The sequence below is a fragment of the Bactrocera tryoni genome, chromosome 3, assembly GCF_016617805.1.
Source record: "Bactrocera tryoni isolate S06 chromosome 3, CSIRO_BtryS06_freeze2, whole genome shotgun sequence".
In the NCBI taxonomy this organism is placed as follows: Eukaryota; Metazoa; Arthropoda; class Insecta; order Diptera; family Tephritidae; genus Bactrocera; species Bactrocera tryoni.
Genome location: NC_052501.1, coordinates 71,018,167 through 71,037,655, shown reverse-complemented (window position 1 = coordinate 71,037,655; position 19,489 = coordinate 71,018,167). Strand labels below are relative to the sequence as shown.

Here is a 19,489-nt window from a genome sequence, read left to right as displayed (position 1 = left end):
GAACTGACATTAGAGGTCAATTGAAATTTATAGCATCTTCTGATAGGAGGATTACTTTTGCGCCACCCTGTATAAGTAAGCTTTAAGTCAAATTTAGGTTACTTAAAGAAAAGAGATCTCTTATGAATTGTGAAATATAAAACTTTTCCATATTTGGACATTACTCCGATTGTTCAGTTTGTATGGCAGCTCTATCTTATAGTTGTCTGATATCGGCCGTTCTGAAACAGAGCCACACAAAATCACCCGGAATACTGCCATTGTAATCTATAAGACAATCGACGGAAAGTCCAACCCGCTCTAGCCTTAAAATAAATTTCGGCATCGAAACATCCAAGATCCAAAACATTATCGATTTAATGAACCGCTTTAATTCAGTCAGATTACTGATTACTTTGTTTTGTATACCTATTGCTTTACATAACCCCATAAAAAAAAGTGTGGTGCAGTCAGACTTTACCTTGCTGTGACCAAACGCTATTGAAAGCGTTATGTCTTCGGCACAGTTCTGGGTAAAAGACCCATTAAACAGCTTTAAATAACGATTCCCATTGGCAGTTACTGTTACACCGTGTTCTCAAAGAAGTATCGCCCGACAAAATACTGCACAGTGACTCGTTCTCGGTGAAGTTCCGCCTCGTGGATTATTTCTATATTTCATTCGCTGCTCATACAGCAGTTTTGTTTGTTTTTACTTATTTCCGTTTAGATAAAAGTGTGCCTCATCAGACATAAATAGACAATTTATTAAATTAATGGCTGCTTCGGAAATTTGAACCATTTTCAAAATTCCAGACGAATAGGCAAATTTTGAGGGTTTAGCCGGTTTGTTATTTGAACTTTGTACGGAACCAGGTTAAAGTCAACATGAAATATCCGTTGTAATAACCGTCTGCTAACACCACGTTGCGAGATAAGTTGCGAGTCGTAACTCTTAGATTTGACTAAATTGACAATGCAACAGTTGTGATTGATGCTTACGAACATACTGATCTCAATGATATGGTCTTCTTGTGATATTTCCAGATTCGGCAAACATGTTTCTTCTACTTCTTTATTGGCGTAGACACGGTTATAGGCGAGTTTACACCAAACATGTTTACCAACCTCATAATGGTCCTTCTACTCGGAGAAGTGCCGCCAAATTCCGTCTGAATTCCCTTTGGACGGAAATAACGGACTGCACTATCCAAACCCTCTTTTCGGTAATCCAAACATTCATTGCAATACTTCCAGATTCGACAAGCATGTTTACCAACCTCATAATGGTCCATCTACTCAGGGGTGTTCCATCAAAATCCTGTCTGAATTCTCTTTCGATGGAAATGACGGACTGCAAAGCTTGGTACCGCTGCACTATCCAAACCCTCTTTTCGGTATTCCAAGCATTCATTGTAACACTTCTTCTTGCGATACTTTCAGATTCGGCAAACATGTGCACAAACTTCATAATGGTCCAAAATCCCGTCTGAATTCAATTTGGGCGGAAATGACGTACTGCAAAGCATGGTACCGCTGCACTATACAAGCCCTCATTTTGGTATCATTTTACAGAAATAATCTAAATAATAATTTTGAGAATCTGATTGTTTGAGTTTTAGTTTAGCAAGGTCTGTAGGGAACATGTAATATTTATTGCGCAAGGTTAACAAACTTTCCAAGATATCATTTCGACTAGAAACCTACAAAATAACAGGCTCAGGTGATGCCTAGCAAGAGTTAAATAAACACAAAAATAAAAAAAATATTAATCTCACCAAAACTTATAAAATATGTATATAATTAATTTATAATAGCCCTCATTTAATAATAATAAATATGATAAGCTTCGAAAAATGCATAAGATCAATAACATGTGCCATGAGTGGGCCAAGAACCTTTGAATTGTTTTCGAGATCAGTGTGTTATCACTACAAAATATATTTTTCTGTGTTTCTTTAATTTATTGGTGGCTTTGAAATCGCTAATGAACAAAAGATACTACAAAATACACAAATAACTCAGTTGGCAACCACAACAAACGCAGCCAGCAACAAAGGTATGCAAATTAGACAAATGCCAGATGTGATAAACTAAGCAATAAATTTTGAAATTCTCTGCATTCGTTTGACCTTTACCTGCCGTATCGCAAAATGTCACACAAATAATAATAACAAAGAAATAATAAAAAAAAATATTTTAAAAAAAATTTTAAAATAATCTCATTTTATTTAAATGTAAAATAAATAACAGTATATAGTACACATTACAATATTTTTTACTAAACTTAGATTAAAATTTTGCTAGAACTCGTTTCATTGCATTAAACAATATAATACTACTTTTGTTATAAATAGCGCCATGCCTCCTCAAATGCTTTTTTTTTTGTTTTTTCTTAACTACCTCTACAATATCGGATAACTGCACGCTCGCTCGCAATGCCGCAAAAACTATTCGCATTCCGCAACATGCGCATAAAACCGCCTTCGCCCCAATTCTCCGAATACGAATTCTTTATAATCCAATAGTCGCGACCATTCTCAGTGCCATAGCCGACCACCACAACCGAGTGATTCACCTCTTCTTGATTGCATTCATTATCATCATATATGCCGCCCATGTATTGCTCAAACGATATGGGCGAACCGTTGATGGAGCACGCTAATGGGCCGAGCGTTGCAATGACCTCTTTCATTTTCTCCTCATCGCCCGGTTTAATGCGCGCATAGTCACGTATTTGTACACCCTTACCCGTATCGTTGCGATGACACTGTGCATTCTCCATTTGTGTGTACGGGTAATTGTTCGCTATCGAGATGCCGTGATCGCGTATATATTCGAAGCCATACTCCTGAAAACCGCCATCACAACCCATATTACCATACTCATCGGCACAATCGACGAGATTTTGTTGTGAGAGCGGCACTAGTATGCCGGTGCGACGAAAGAGATGTCCTTCGAGTGCAGCAGCTGTGGCGAAGGACCAACATGAGCCGCAGTCGAAACCCTGAAAGCCGGGCGGTGTGACGCCACCTTTTTCGCGCCAATCAAATGAGTCAGGCAGGTTTTGTAGATTTGCCTTGGCAGTGACGAAATTTGTGTGCTTAGAGGTGATTTCCCTGCAATTAAATGTCGATAAAGGTTAAGCTGATCTTCATTTCAGTAATCTAGTATTTTATGTTAATTTATGGCGGTTTCTCGTTAACTAATCTAAATTGTGAGAATTTAGAAGTTCAGCCTTGATTTAATGACCAGTGAGTAGAAAAAACTCGGCATAACCGCATAAACGGTGTCTACGCCAATAAAGAAGAAGAAGAAGAGTAGGAAAAACCACCGCAAAATAAACACACAAAAATAAATATATATTTGTATAGCCGAAGCTCGAATTCCGTGACGGTATAAGTATGTATTACTCATCATTGCGTTCTCGAAATTAGTCAATAAATATTGGAAATCACTAAGTTAAACCCAACCATTTGCTCGAATTAATAATGAACACACAACACAATTGTGGGTTCTCTTCAGCTATTCTGGAACACAGTTTATAATAACATCTCGAAAAAATGTTTGAGGAACAAAGCTATCGCTTCATTGTCTTGCAGACGGCGAAGCTTTAAATAAAAAGGCTGGTGGAGGAATCTATGAATGGTGCCTAAAAATCATGATTCAGACTGCCAGGCCATTGAGGTAGAATTAAATCTAATGATTCAGACTGCAGTCTCATCCAAAGGTAGATATCAGAGCGGCATTACTAGCCTTTAGCTTATATAGCTTTGAGATTAGCCGAGCCACGATTTCAACATATCGAGTTAGTTCGTAATAAAACTCACGGAATCATAGATAATTGTAAAGCGAAAGAATTCGCAAGGTTCGCTTTTGCCTCAATATCTGAAGGATGAAAACAATTTGTATCACCGGTGTCTGGCTTGGTTTCAATTAATCGCCGAGAGCGCTGTTCAAATACTAGCCGTTCTTGTTGTTGTTGTTGTTGTAACGTGTATCTAATCCCCGTAAGAATGGTAAGGATTGGATAAGTTGTCATCAACGTCATCCGGGCTAGGCCCAGAACATGGATGATTTCTAGGAAAGCACCAAGGCAGGAATAGCTTTAAAAGGAGTTGATTATGCTCCTTAGCTGGGAGCATAGTGGCCTCACTACACAGGTGTTCGACGGGAGAAATCAAGAGGCATCCTGTCGTAGTGCAGAGTGCAGTGTTCTGACAAGTTTGCAGCTTCCTTGTCTGCGTTTCACTGCATACAGGCGACCAGATTGTTGCGGCGTAGTTATGTAAGTACCGGCCGGCGGATTGCCTTGTATGTTGCCAACAACGTTTTTTTATCCTTTCCCAATGTGCTGGCGGCTAGCGACTTGAGGATTTTGTTGCGGCTCTGTACTTTGGCGATAATCGCAGTCGTATGAGGAATGGAGAAGCACAGGCTGTCGTTAGTCACACCTAAAGTTTTAGGGTGATTGACGTTCGGAATTCTTACGCCATCGACTGTAATATTAAGGTCAAGTCTGTACTGCTTCCTCCAGTTTGTTAAAATGGCCGCTGTGGATTTAATGCGAAAGAGTACTAAGTTCCGTGCAGCAAGGAAGCAAGAAAGGTCGAAGTGATAGCCGTTTACATTAGGATCTAACAACGTTTAGATCGGTAATATGATAGGCCAGATGAAAAACAGAAAGCCTTCGAAGTTTTGTGATTAGTTTAAGGTGCAGAAGCACCAAGGAGTCAATCTAGCCCATTTATTAATGGTGGTTTTCGCCTTTGATATTTTTTTAGTTTTGTTATCGGCTGCGCGGAAACTTGGCGAACGCTGGGCCACCATCGGTACATGTGCTGTCGCAAACGTTTTTTAGCCCTAGAATGATCGCAGGAGATCTATTGATCCCTTTGCTCTCAGTACGGCTAACCTCTCTCTACCTAAGTAGTTGTGGGATTTTCAACAGGCCATTGCGCTATTGGCATCCATGCTGTAAGGTTGGGGATCTTACCAGACACCATTTGCAGAAGCTGTATGGAAGAAGATGGGATGAAAACAACTCAACACTTCCTTCTGGACTGTTCCGCGTTTGGGAGGTCAAGATTTAAACACTTGGAAGCGCATACCTTCAGGCATACCACCGAACTGGCGAGAGTTAAAATTAAACACATACATACATATGTAAATTTGTATTGGCTACTAAGCGTTTTGCTAATTTATAAGTTCGTACACAGCAGTCTTCTTTCACAAGGACTACATATAGCAGTTCACGTGCGCTCTTCGATCAGCCTTCTAATTTAACCTATAACACCTCCGGAGCTCGAAGAAAATTTTTGATCGATTTTATTTATTTATTTTTTGTTATTTAAATAAGATTTATTTTTTACTTACTCTCCAGTAAATGTGATCCTTGATCCCGTCAATCTGCCAACTTCCCCACGCGTCAAATCCGCCAAAGGGTTAATGGCTAAACGGAATGAGCTCAATCCGGAAGCAGCATATTTATTTGTCAAATCCACAACCGATTTTTTAGCAATAAATATCGATTCCCGATATTGGCGTTCTCTGTCGTCATTGTACACTTTGCCGGTTTGTGACAAATAATCGTCAAAATTTTGTACATCACACAGTTTGTTGAATGTCTGCTGTGCCAATGTGGGCGCTAACCAAATGACGAAGCAATATGATATTGCCGGCAATAGATGAGGTAATAAACGTGTGGTCAACATTTTTTTGCAACAGGTATTTCTGTAAAAAGCTGAGGCGTGGAAATTTTAATTAAAAAAGAACAATAATTTACGCTCGTAAAAATAATGTGTCATAAAATTAGTTGTAAACTAAATATATTAACGCTGCTAAATTGTCTGCATGAACAAAGAAATATACTTGAAGCGTGGAAGTGCTAAGCTTACTAATGCACAATGTTGTATTTGTACATATTTATTTAAGCTTGTAAGCTTGTAACCTAGAAGTTAGTTGTAAAGTTTCCGGTACTAAGGAAAACAAATAAAGGTAAAGCAACGATATAAAGATATGCAACTTAATATTGACAATGTTACGGAGCTGTAAGTAAGTATGATATTTTATACATTGGAGGATAAACAAGTATCAACTATTTCTCCGAATATTACTGCTTTTTGAACAATAAAAATACCTTCGTTAAAATGTCTTCTGAAATAAAATTTTTTTTATTCAAGAACTTGATTTCAGATCTCGGCACTACGGGCACTTTTTTGTCTAACTGGCACGGGAACTCGGCCTGTGGATTCAAATTTTTCCACTAGATGCTCAATTGTTGATCTGACGGGACGATTATGACGACTATAAATTGAACGTAGCGCTCTTAAAGTTGAGACCACCGACTCCGAATTTCGGTAGTAAATTTTAACAATTTCGACTCCTTATTGGATCGTACATATTTCCATGATGAAGTGGCAAACCTTAATGAAGAGAAATGTCAAAAGTGCGGAAAAAATAATGCGTCGTTTGCTGTCCCTTTTGAAAGATCCGATATATACTGCATATATAATAGCTGTTTGGTGGAAGAAGAACGTGTGCAAAATTTCAAAATGATATCTCAAAAACTGAGGAACTAGTTTGAGTACATACAGTCAGTAGACGAACGGTCTGAAAGACATGTCTAAATCAACCCAGCTCGTCGTGCTGTTCATTAACATTTTATGGTTCTCTGAGCTGTCCTTCCGGGTGTTACAAACTTCATGAAACTCTTAGTATATCCTTTTCAGGTCATACATATCATTCGAGTAGGCATATTATAATTTTGTTTTTTTATTTTTTATGGATGAATATAAGCAGCAGTGCTAACAATAAAGATCAAATATCCGAAAATGAACAAATTCGTTTATAATTAATTGCCGATCATTGTATATTACATTGCCTATTCCCGCTTTCTACACTTTTTCAGGGATTAAAAATCTTAATCTTAATTAATTATTTTTAACATTGTTATATTTTGTTTGACGCTTGGTATAGGTTGTTACAGTATTTATAATCATATGTTATATTAATTGATGACACTTAGAAATTTTGACAGAATATTATATCAACACAGAACGAATTAATCGCATATCGCTCGAAATTTTGTTACATGACAATAGATATTTTCATAGGTCGTTTTTGAAAAAAGCATAATTCGTCAGTAAAGCTTTTGCTATCTTCAGAAAGTGACAGCGCGACCTGAGGTCTATTGTGCCTGCGGGAAGTGATGAATTGTGCATATTGGGAAAGCTAATCTAGACAGAGATTTCAAGAAACAAGAAAGAGACTTAAAAAAATTAAATAAATAATCACTGGAACGTCTACAATTTGTACTCATATGTAGTCAGGTATGCAGAGTGGACCGCTTGATGCTACATCTTAAGATTTGGTTAAGAATGTCTCACTCTTTGCCATACTTAAAATACCTCAATCAAAAAGCAGTGTGATTGTATATACAATTTCGCATAATTTCTTCGCTGAACGTTTTTGCAGGTGATTGTGCCGCAAAACACGAATTATTGGCATTGTACTTATAAACCGAGTGCAGTTGTAGTATAATAAAGCTTCTCAGAAGGCCCATCTGTGTAATAAGCTTGTGTACTATGTGTATATTGGGTACTTCATATGAATTCAAAAATTTATACAAATATATTCTAGTTGCTAATTTTTATGTAACGAAAATTGAAACAATTCTGAGCCGCCTGAGCTTAGCATCATTTCACTCCGAAGTCCAATCGACAGTCATCCGAGAAGACTGCACACAATGAACTCGCTCCAAAGTATGGAAAAACGCAACAATCGGCCGCAAGGTTATGACGTCTGTATTTTGGGATGCGCATGGATTAATTTTGATTGACTACTTTGAAAAGAGAAGGAACATCAACAGCGTCTATTACATTACATAGCGTTATTGAATCATTTGAAAGACGAAATCGCCAAAAAAATGGCGGCATTTGAAGAAAATAAAAGTGCTTTTTCACCAAGGCAATGCAACGTGTCACACACAGTGAAAACGATGGACAAAATACATACATGAATTGGGCTTTGAATTGCTTCTGCATCTACCGTATTCTCCCTATCTGGCGTCCAGAGACTATTTCTTGTTCTCAGATCGCGCTGAGACTATTTCTTGTTCTCAAATCTCGCTCGAATGCTCGCTGAGAAGAAACTTTCATCATTTGAATAGGTAATTATCTAAACTGAAGCCTATTTTCAAGCAATGCACAAATCGTTCTACAAAAATTGTATCGAAAAGTTAGAGAGTCGTTATAATCAGTGCATCACCTTTGAAAAGAATAAAATAACGGATTTTGCCAAAAACATGTATTTTATGACGGTAGGTCGGGAACTTTTCAATTAACCTTTTAGGCAACTACTACTTCTTTATTGGTGTAGACACCGCTATAACTGCGTAAGCCGAGTTTACAACAAAATTGAGAAGTCCTCTCTCAACGACCAAGACTAAACTCTATAAGTCACTCATTAGTCAACTACTGTTGGAGCTAAACATTATTGATATTGGAAATGCATTTGCAATGAATATGCCTAAAGTTTGTTAATGAAGACATTAGTGGTGACTTTGCGTCAATATATAATATTCTGCGGAGCAGAACTCGCACTGTCAAAACCAGACGCTGTTAAAAATGCTGTACAAACCAAGCTACCTACACAAATCTTAAGTAATTTACAACTATTCAAAATATTTTAAAGTTTTTTAATGACCGACGCACAAATTTAAAAACCCACTTGAAGAACAATAGCTGCGAAAAAGTACACGCGCAATTTCATACCTACTTAAAGCAGCAAAACGCCTTCAGTGGCAATCAAGCGTCACGCATTATAACTAAATTAAAGAGCACTTTGAAAAGTGAAAGGAAGTCTGTAATACCACACACATGTGTAAACATATTCAAATTAATAATTTTTATATTATTTTTTTAATATAGCCAACAGAATCGTGTTGTGTTAATGAAAGCGATGGCATTTTCAAGCATCTGCACTCCCTCCTACATAAAACATACGGACCTACAGTTATTATTTGTGCCACTTGTGTCATTTCCTGCGTTACAACAACCGTCAAATTGCTGCTCATACGGTAATTTGTTTGTGCGATCACTAATTATAAAATCGTAGAAAGGTGAAATTTTTATGCATAATCATTTTGAGTTAACCAACCAAAGCAACAATAATAAAACTCATCTAAGACATCAATACCACAAAAGCAATAAACAAAACATAAATCAGCTGTACATATGTATGTTTCATACAGTTGTCTGTCAACTTCATAACTGAACTCCGCTTACACTTGGGTGAGCATATCGATGAGGAATGGCGGGTCGAAATGAAGCAACTAGTTGGAGTTTTATGTAATTTTGGCTTGTAAAGTGATTTGCTAGCGGTCAAAATAGCCGGCTGAACTTGTGCATAGCCGCCATAGCGGGTATTGATGTTTTCGGGCCGAAAACACAACACAAGAAAACGACTAAATTCAGTTTTACGAAGTTTCGAGCTATATGCTTGCGTAGTCTTCAGAGATTGACAACTTATTATGGAAGTAAAGCAATGTAATCGAATCTCTATTTAGAGGCTGTATTAAAAATACATATATTTAAGTGAATAAATGTTTTTATATTGACATTTTGAGACATAATAACGGCTACTTAGTCAATTGGAATGGCTTGGAATAGCTTTTTCCAAGCTGGCCTCCAGGGCGATTGAGATTCTAACGGGTGATTTAAATAGTTGCACGTCGAGATCTTAAATTGAAAGCGTACAAATCACAGCTTGTGCAAGAACTGAAGCCGCTCGACCTTCCCAAGCGACATCACTTCGCTCTAAGGGCTCTTGGAAACTTCCTAGAAGATCCGACGTTTTCGAGCCAAGTTTTGTTCAGCGATAGGGCCCATTTCTGGCTCAATGAATATGATAACAAGCAAAATTTCAGCATTTCCACAAGCGATGACCTATCTCCGAATGTTATTCACTCACACTCTTAACATATACAAGTATGTTAGAGTTTAAATCCGAAAGCGGCATTAGTCAAAGCATCAATAAACAGCCGCTTTGTCACTAGATGGGAGGAGAAGCTCATACAAATTTTTAGTAAAGGATGCAATATTTAGTAAAAGATGCAATAGAGGAAACGTCAATTACGCTATACAGTAAAAACGATTTTTTTCGAGAGATTGAAAGCTATGTACATATAAAAGTGATTTCCGGAAGTAGATCTTCAAAATCGAAATATTTGCATTCGAATTTAAATTTCAAAGGCGCAAATCATTTTTGGGTCAACCTTAAGCAAATGTAGTTTTTCGAAGTTAGTTTTCAAAGTCAAAATATTTGTCTTCGATTTTCGAAATTAAATTTCAATGGCGAAAATAATTTTGGAGTCAACTTTACACATGTAGTTTTTCGAAGCTAGCTTTCGAAATCGAAATTTTTGCCTTCGAATTTCAAAATTCGAAATTGAATTCTTGTGGCGCAAATAGTTTTGGAGTAAACTTTACCAAATGTAGTTTTTCGAAGTTAACTTTCGAAATCGAAATATTTGCCTTCGAATTTCAAAATTCGAAATTGAATTTTTAGGGTGCAAATAATTTTGGAGTAAACTTTACACAAATGTAGTTTTTCGAAGTTAGCTTTCGAAATCGATATATTTGCCTTACGCATATAGTTTTTCGAAGTTAGTTTTCAAAATTGAAAACTCGCCTACCAACTTCGAAATTTAATTTTTATGGCGCAAATCATTTTGCGATCACTCTTATATGCTGTTTTAAGTTTTCAAAACTGTGTGAGAATTTTTTAAATACAAAATTTTTTTTTCGAAGATATAACTTTGACTCCTTATAAATAGAAAACGTGGATGATGTCCATATTATTTAAAGCTTTTAAATGTATGCTTATTGTCTTTTATAAGTAGTAATAAAATGTAAATTTTTTATAGACACTGCCGGCACAACACAAAATCGCAGTTTCTTACAAACTTTTTGAAATTATTTTTGTTGATATTTTGCATGTAGGACAATCAGATCGATGAATGATCGATCTCGCCTCATTGCTCTTAATGAACTTAGTAATTTCTATTTCTTTTCAAAATACACTTTTCAATAAGAAATGCAGGATCAATTTTCTGTATGCTCTTCACTTTCTAAATAAAAAAAAAAGTTAAAAAAAACACCAGTTTTTCACAAATGACTTTGCAATGTCGACATTGACACTTTCGTTATATATAACTTATATTTAATATTTGCTATTTCGCACCTGCACAAACACACTTACAGCGGCTTAACTGATTTTGCTTCGACGTTCGTTGCGTTCGCTTTGATTTCGTTACACTTCCGGCAATACAGTTAAAAAATGCAAATCGTAACAAATTTCCGGTTTCACGAAAAAAGTCCCTCAACAGCGATTACTTAATTTCAGTGGCAAGCTATTCACCAGCGCGAATGCATTTGCTTTTATTATTTTTTAATAACTCCACACAGTTACGCGCGCCAAACCGTTGCACCGTCCGTCAGCATCCAGCGCAGAAGTCGAAATAAACCGATTTTAAAGTTTGAAAATGTTTTTATAACGACACCACAGTTTGATTCAATCTTCGATTTGGTCGGCGAGCCGGCGCGTGTTGGATTGCCCCGCACGAAAATGTTTACATTCATTTATGAACGGATACATACATATGCACATATGTTGATATCTGTGTGCAAGTCTGCTTAAACATTTCTGTTAAGTGTGCTTACATATGTGTGCGCAGGTAAAGGGTTTCCCAACGGATATATCGCATCTCATGACTCAAACGCTTACGTTTTCTATTAATTGCGGTTAAATATAAATAACTATTAGTACAAATATAGAATGGCTCAAAATATGTGAACGTTCAGTGAGTAATTCAAAAAATTCATAAGACAATTTATATTTTGTACGAAAAAATTAAAAAAATCACAATTTTTTATGCTTATATTTATACAGGGAGTGGCATTCCTTTTTATACTCTTGCAACCTGTTGCTACGGAGTATAATAGTTTTGTTCACCCAACGATTGTATGTACTTATAACCTAAAATTAAGCGAGATATTTAGATATAGTGTTATATTGGGTAATCGAAAAAGGCTTTTCGTATTTTGTCGATAGATGTCGTTGCAGTTGTATACTGTATATCCAGTGCTTCCAATCACATTGTGTCACCATATATGTAGTATTTGGAAGCTGAAAAAAACTACAGCTGCTCAAAAATGAGTGAAAATGATGAAGAAATTCACTACATTTTGAAATTTTTTTTATAAAAAAGGGAAGAATGCCACGCAAGCCACCAAATAAATTTGTAAAGTTTACGGAGACGATGCTGTATCCTGTAACACAACAATGGTTCGCTCGCGTCCGTTATGGAAATTTTTAAATTTCGATTTACACTGATGAAAGCTTTGTACTGATGGAATAATGTCTCCTAATGGTACATAATTGTTTATTTATTTATTAGTATAAATATAAAAAAATAAGATGAAGTTTGATTAGAAATACGTAAAGACTTTTTCGACTACCCAGTACTCAGGTGACTATGCAAGCTCTAACTGGAGTAAAACTTGAGATATCTTAATGAAACTTGGTATGTGTGTACCTCAGTCCAAAAAAAAAAAAAAAAAATACAAGTTCGTAGATGGACTTAATCGGACCACTTCCATAATTTACCCCCGACCACTGGAATGAGAGAAATGACGAGGATGCTGCCCATATTTTTACTTGTTTAGTTACTAATGTTCTCAATGGGCTGAGTTTTGAATTTCGGAAACAAAAATTTACAATTTTGAAAGCTGACTTCAAAAATAGGAGAAGTTCTTTTATACTTAAAACTCAATATAATAAATCGATTTTGCCATATAATGTATAATTACGTGGGTTGCCTTTTATATTTCGGGATTTGGCAACACTAGGAATCTGGTAACTTAAAACTCTGCCGTAAGCTTTGAAGGCATGAATATTCGTAACTTTTTGACATACGAGCGCTATTTGTGTTGTTACAGTAACTTAAAATATTCTTCTCGAACAAAAAATAGAATTGAGTGCGTGCTTTACAGTAACTTAAAATATTCCTTACCACCAAAAATGGAATTGAATGTATTGTTTACAGTATCTTAAAATATTCTTTTCAACCAAAAAATAGATCGCGAACATTTTCGCGCGACACAACTTTCGACGTGAATGAACTCATCAGAAGTGCATAGATGAACATATTGAAAATCTTGACGTTGAAGCACCATCAAGAACCAATGTTTATCGATGGTGAATTCAAACGAGTTCGTAGATCACACCAAGATGATCGGGAAGGTATTCCAAAATCACTTGCTGTTGTACGTAAATCTGAAAATGAAAATGACCAACGGTTTGCATCCAAAGGAAAGTTGGAAATTACAGTTACTTAAGGAGGTAGCAAGATCATTTATGAAGATTCCTAACGGTTTGTATGGCAGCTATATACTTCGATGGTTGGATCTAAACAAGAGTATAAGGAGATTGTGGCATTGTCTCCGACAATGATCTATGCCAAATTTTGTGAAGATATCTTATCAAAGAAAAAAGATTTCCTTACAGAGACTGGATATTGATGGAACAGTTTGTATGGCAGCTATATGCAATAATGGTTCCATCATAACAATTTCTTCAAAGATTGCTTTGGATAATAATTCATGCCGAATTTTTATATATTTAACTAGTCAAAGGAAAAACAATATACCGTAGAAAAACTCGATGTCGTTTGAACTGCTCTAAATAACGCTTTTGGCACACCCTACATTTACGGCAATGTATTTTAAGCTCTCAGCATCATTACTGAACCAATTTGGAAAAAAATTAAAGCGAAAGTAAAAAATTGAAGTGAGTTGACTTGCTTACTCATGGTGCATATTAATGCTTGTTTGAGTTATAAGCATTATGTATCTTATAATTAAATTTGTTGTAGTTTTGTCTTAATGCCCATTGAAATATTTTGATGCAATTTGATCAATATTATATCTATTATCTGCAAAAATCACCAAACTAACGGAAATATAGGAATGTTTAAATGAAAAAATGTATTTGTGGAAATCGGAGGGCATGTTCAAAGTGAGAGGCGATGCATTTTTAATTCTTATTTCTATTTTTAGACAAGTACAAAATAGAGCGGATGTTTTTTTCTGAAAAACCGCGTATGAGGGAAATGTTCTATGGATCATTCTGAACAACTTTGCTGAAGAAAATATGGATTTAGAACCTCTTTCGAGGCACCGATGTTTAGGGGAAAATTAATTTTTAGGAAATTCAAAAATTTCTTTTCCAGTTTTTGAGATATCCGAATGAAATTTAGCACATAGCTGCATTCTATTGATCTATTATATTTAATATTTTTCGGAATACTCGTAGACCAGATCTGACAACTATATATCATATTTCCCTCATATTCAGTTATTATCCGGTTGCCTTCCTTTGATTAAACAGCTAATAATAAATAATTTTGTGGAACTGTTCTCTAATACATATAGTATGTAGTTAAAATTGACAGTGAACAAGTAAGGAAGGGCTAAGTTCGGGTATCACCGAACATTTTATACTCTCGCATGATAAAGTGATAATCGAGATTTCATTATCCGTCAATTACATATTTTTCAAATACCGTACTTTTGTAAAGTTTTATTCCGCTATCATCATTGGTTCCTAATGTATTATACTCGTACATATATATATATATATATTATACCGAGAAGGCATCAGATGGAATTCAAAATAGCGTTATATTGGAAGAAGGCGTGGTTGTGAACCGATTTCACCCATATTTCGTACATGTCATCAGGGTGTTAAGAAAATATTATGTACCAAATTTCATTGAAATCGAATAGAAAGAAACTATGGATCTAGAATAGTTCCTGAGATATGGTTTTTGGTCCATAAGTGGGCGACGCCACACCCATTTTTAATTAAAAAAAAAAACCTACATATGTGCAGCTTCCTTCTACCATTTCTTCCGTAAAATTTAGTGTTTCTGACGTTTTTTGTTAGTCGGTTAACGCACTGACTCGCACTAACGAGGTGGGCGTGGTTATTATCCGATTTCTTCCATTTCTCGACTGTATATGGAAATGCCTAAAGGAAACGACTTTATAGAGTTTGGTTGACATAGCTATAGTAGCTTCCGAGATATGTACAAAAAACATAGTAGGGGGCGGGGCCACGGCCACTTTTCCAAAAAAATTACGTCCAAATATGCCTCTCCCTAATGCGATTCTTTGTGCCAAATTTCACTTTAATATCTTTATTTATGGCTTAGTTATGCCACTTTATAGGTTTTCGGTTTTCGCCATTTTGTGGGCTTAACCTTCTTATGGAGCCAAGAAATACGTGTACCAAGTTTCTTCATGATATCTCAATTTTTACTCAAGTTACAGCTTGCACGGACAGACGGACGGACGGACAGACAGACATCCGGATTTCAACTCTACTCGTCACCCTGATCACTTTGGTATATGTATATAACCCTACATCTGACTCTTTTAGTTTTAGTATAAAAAGAAGACAACCGGAAAACTATATTACGTACTACTATGATCAAAAATTGGTTGATTTTCTTCATATTTTTACAACTCTTAATTTATTCTTCAAAATCTATGTCCTCCCCTTCAAAGTAATCCCCCTTGGTACCAATACACTTGTGGTTATGTTTTTTCAATACTCAAAACAGTTGGTAAAGTCACTTTTCGGAATAGTCTTCAAAGCGTTCAGTTGACTAAAACCGGTTTCCCCGGAGTGGTCGCTCGAGTTTGCTTAAAAGCTAGAAGTTACATAGAGCTAATCAAGTAAAGACTGTGTTTGCGGCAAAAAAGTCACGAAGAATCAATGCAGTATGCGACGGTGCATTATCGTGATGCAAGGACCAGGAGTTGTCGGCTCATAATTTCGAATGGCTTCGCGCAAACGACGTATAACACTCAAATAGTTTACAGTTTGGTCAGTAGTTTGAACTCGACCTCATTAATAGAAGAAAACTGTCAACATAACCAAGATTTTTGATCTGCTTTGACGTGTTTTTTCGGCTTCGGCTCAACTTTGCCACTATATTCGGTCGATTGATCGTCAGTTTTCGGGTCGTAAGTACAGAACCAAGACTCATCGCAAGTAATAATACCTTTCATGACATCCGGGTAGTAAGAAAGCATTCTTTCACAGTCGTTAACGCGACGCTGTTTTTCGAAAAAAATGAGTTAGTTTTCACTGATTCTCTCGATATTCCAACGATGCCAGTAAGATCTATGACTGTTAATCGTCGATTCTCCAGTTTTATTGACGTGGTGTTCATAAGTTGACGTTGTTGTTGATGAACGTGGTTCAACGTCAACGCGTTCTCGACCCTCTTTGAATAATTTGTACCACTCAGAAAGATCTTTTCTAGCATGGTGAACATTTCGGCACCTGAAATTCGATTCCGCACATAAAATTTAATGGAATTTCTTTCTTGAATAATTTCACTCATTGTAAAAATCGCCGAATGCACTTTATGTACTTCAGAAAGACAAGCGTATACTAAACATTAATGATTATTTTGACGTGACATTTGGCAAAGATGTCACTGACAGTCATACAAACCTAGAAAAAAAAATATTTCGACGAATGGGTTTTAGCGCGAAATTTAAATTAAAAAGTCTTACTATTTTTTGACCACAGTAGTATTAGCCCACATGAAATGCAATTCTCACCCCAGGTTGACAATTTTATTTTTTGTTTTTCCAACAGATGGCTTTAATATACTGTCACGCGAGTACATGGTTCTCTAACATAAAGTTTCCATTATTCGCTGTTACATGATTCTGTGACTTAATTTTATGCGAAACCTTGTTTATGCGGGGTTTCCAGCAAGGTTTATTGTATGATATAACAGTTATAAAACTTTACACACACATTCACTGAGAGATTTGTATTTTTCTGCACATGCGTATGCACAAACATGCATACTCGTATGTATATTTCCTATGTTAATTTATTAAATGGTCAAAATATTGAATGACCGGCGGCTAAAGGTCGACAGCAGCAACTTGTTTGGTGGGCAGCACCTAGTTTACTATTGAATTAATCATACCAAATAGATTTCATTGAATTAAATCATTCGTTTATGTTTCTTTGAACACTCGTTGTTATGAATTAGAGTCGGGGAATTTGCCTTCGTTTAAGTTGATATTTATGTACATAAATTTGTTTTCCTCTTGTATTTAGTTAACAAACCGATGAATATGATAATTGGTTGCCAAAAGAAAAAAAAATAAATGTCGAATATAAATAACTTTAATAGCAGAAAAAGCAATTAAAAGCCGTTTATATTACTGTTTAATTACAGAAAGTGATAGTTTTTGATTTATAATGCCGGCGGAACTAAGTATATATGGTATGGATAAAACACTAGGGCACGAGTGGGATTAGATAACTTCAAATTGTAAACAAAAATGGAATATACTAAATACGTATAGTATCGTTTTGAATATACAGTGCTGGGCATAAAAACTTGTCATGTAAATGCTACCACTTTAAGTTTGAGTAACTTTGCTCTTCGTGATTGGATGCAATTTTTATAATGTACATATACATATGTATGTATATAGCGTATAGCGTCAACTTTGATTTCTTTTTTGCTGCTCATGGGATCAGAGTCCAATATTTTTGAACACTGATTCTTATGTAAAATTGGACGAGGAATCGAATGGAAAAGTCAATTTTGAAAAAAAATTGGTAGAAAAGCACAAAAACGGTATTATTGGAAAAATAATGTTTTTTTTGGGATTTTGAAAATTTTTTTGGAATTTGAAAATATTTTTATCAGAAAGCTTAGATTATTTTACATAAAATTGGATAACTTGAAAATTTTTTTATTAAATTTTTAGGTCGTTAAAAAATAAAAGAAAAAGTAATTTTTTTGTTTGATCGGAATTTGAATTGCGCGCCAAAAAACAGAGGAGCAACTTTGACCACTAAAAAGTTAACATATATTTTTCTTCTGGTCTATATTATGATATTCTTAAGTTTGGTCAAAATCGGAGAACCACGGGTACAAAACCATGTCGCCAATTGATGGAATGGTCCATATATGTGACCTGGTCTACGAAAAGGGAGCAAACGTGCGAAAACTAGTTGAAAAACTACGTGAAAAAGCATCTCATCTTCCATCCGAATCAACTAAAAAGTGAAAATTGATTTTTTGACACCTTAGCCCCCTTTCCGTAGACCAGGTCACATATAGAGCTGTAAGGAGTTGATCACCATCACTCATCTTGAGACTCAATATTAATAATTGGTTAATATTCGACCGAATAGATCAAAATCGAGCAAAAGTGAAGAAAATATAGCAGCCGTAGCTGAGAGTGCACACGAAGACCGTGGAGAGTCGACTTGGTGACGTTCGCAGCATTTCCAGACTGACGCATAGAACGATTTTACGTCGATATCTTAAAATGAGAATTGACTAACGCCACTAAAGGCAAATAATAGCAATAGACTCAAAGACAAATAGCCGCCATTGTAGAATTCCGTCAGACTACTGTTGCGGCTTTTATAGAAACTCATTTCGAATGAGGATTATTTTGGCCGGGTAAAAGGTTCTGGAGATGTTCGAAAGACGAGAGTCGCCCAAAACAGACTCACAACGAAAGACGACAGTCCGTTTACTGGATCGCTTTAAATCCTCTTTCGATATTATTAAGGATCTTAGTGTTACGACAAGAATGATAGTGGATCCATCAACTATGCTGCAAAACAAACCTTTTTTGAGTCAATGAATGAAGAAACAGCGTTATGTATGGACGAAAGGGCATGACAATTGATGAAATCATATATCGCCTGGTAAACCAATTACAAATTCGGCAAGTGTCATTCCTAGTTATAGAGTAAAAATGGGCGAAATCGGCTGACAATCAACCTCCTACCCATGTAACACAATTTTAAGTTCCATCTGATTCTTTCACTTTCCAGTACACAAATAAAGCACCAAATAATTTATTACGATACAATTTTGAACAAACAATGTCTTAAGGATATTCTACGTAGAGTCCTATAATTGTCATAATTTGATCTGTTCAAGCTACGGATACCGATGATATGGACGCCAGTGTCTATGGCTGACTTTTCACTAAAAATATCAGTCAATGAGTAAGATATATGGTATATTTGAAATTCGGAGAGAATTATTTCCTGCATGTCTGTATGCCAAAAATGTGTGGAATCGGGCCAGTACTTACTTTAGCACCCATATACCTAATATAAAGATTTTCGAACTTTCAGGTGACTTTATACCGCATATATCGGCCAATATGTGAGTTATCTCAATGAAAATGAGAGAGCGTATTTTCCTCATAACGGAGTGTCTTGGGGCCTAAAATAGGAGGATATTTATTCGGCCTTGATCCTTGCAATTTGCAAGAGTATGAAATTCGGTTACACCCGGACTTAGCCCTTCGTTACTTGTTTGTGGATACAATATTGGTTAAAAAACTAAAATCTTAGTTTATATTTCTCAGATTAT

At 35.9% G+C, this 19,489-nt stretch overlaps 1 pseudogene; it reads right to left on the bottom strand.

Annotated features, from left to right (window-relative positions):
* Positions 1–2,384: 2,384 nt before the first annotated feature.
* On the bottom strand, positions 2,385–11,445 carry LOC120772073 (annotated as a pseudogene).
* Between the last annotated feature and the right edge of the window lie 8,044 nt (positions 11,446–19,489).